This window comes from Pseudogymnoascus verrucosus, assembly GCF_001662655.1.
Source record: "Pseudogymnoascus verrucosus strain UAMH 10579 unplaced genomic scaffold scaffold_19, whole genome shotgun sequence".
In the NCBI taxonomy this organism is placed as follows: domain Eukaryota; kingdom Fungi; phylum Ascomycota; class Leotiomycetes; order Thelebolales; family Thelebolaceae; genus Pseudogymnoascus; species Pseudogymnoascus verrucosus.
This window is the reverse complement of record NW_017263670.1, coordinates 1-1210: the sequence shown is the minus strand read 5'-3', so window position 1 is coordinate 1210 and position 1210 is coordinate 1.

The following is a 1210-nucleotide window of genomic DNA, read 5'->3' as shown; positions in this document are numbered from 1 at the left end:
AAGCGATATATCAATAAGTTAGCAGATGAGTCAGAACGACTTAATACACGCAACGCCCTTCAAAAAAGAGAGTGTGATAACCTACGCTCAATTATTCAGAAGCGTAGAGCACAGAATAAGGGTAAGAGAGCTGTTTTGAAGGGTCAATTCCACATCTCAACTCTAGAGTTACAGTCGCAAGTTATTGAGGCAGAGGCAGCAACCCAGAGGTCAAGAATCTCAAAAACACCACAACCTACCTCAATAGTTAACTTAACTAATAGTGAGGGTGAAGAAGAGAGCGAGGAGAGCGAAGAGGAGCTTTCTGATGATGATGTAGATGAATTAGCATAGTAATAATTGAATTATTGCGATTTTTTAATGGTTTTGATGGGGTGGTTCTAACCCCACTACACCCGTTACGCCATTACACCCGTTACGCCACGACTTACGTTAGTTCTATAACGTAGCACTTAATTAAGATAGTTAGTTCTAGTACATAGGAAAGCGAGTGTTAGCTTTATAGGGGCTTAACGTAGGTCGTGGTGTAACCGGCTACATGGTGTAACCGGCTACTTTACTCACCCCACCAAAATCCAGGTCACATGACCAAAATTAAAACGTTAATAACTTTTGTAATAATGCTTATAAAGCTTAATCCTCTTAGACTATTACTCTTTATATATTAATATATCGTTATTAATTTTGCTAGATTGTAAGCTATTCTTATTAAGTAATTATATATAGTTTAAGTTTTACTATATAAATATTTTATATAGCAATTTAGATATTAACTACATAACATGATTTAGGCTGTCATTATGCATCTTAACTCTAGCTATAACGTAGGTCGTGGCGTAATGTCGGTAATGGCGTAATGTCGGTAGTGGGGTTAGGACCACCCTATTAAAAGCTTCAAAAAATCGTAATAATCTAATTACTACCACCCTAATTCATCTATATCATCCTCAGAAGGCTCTTCTTCGCTCTCTTCATCTATTTCCTCAATTATAGCCTCGTTTATAGGTCGTGGTGTTGTTCTAGGCCTCTGTGAAGCTGTTGCTGTTGCTGCTTCTGCTTCTATAACTTGCGACTGGAGTTCTTCTGTTGAAATGTGGAATTGACCCTTTAAAACAGCTCTTTTACCCTTATTCTGTGCCCTACGCTTCTAAATAATTGAGCGTAAGTTATCACACTCTCTTTTTTAAAGGGTGTTGCGTGTATTAAGGCG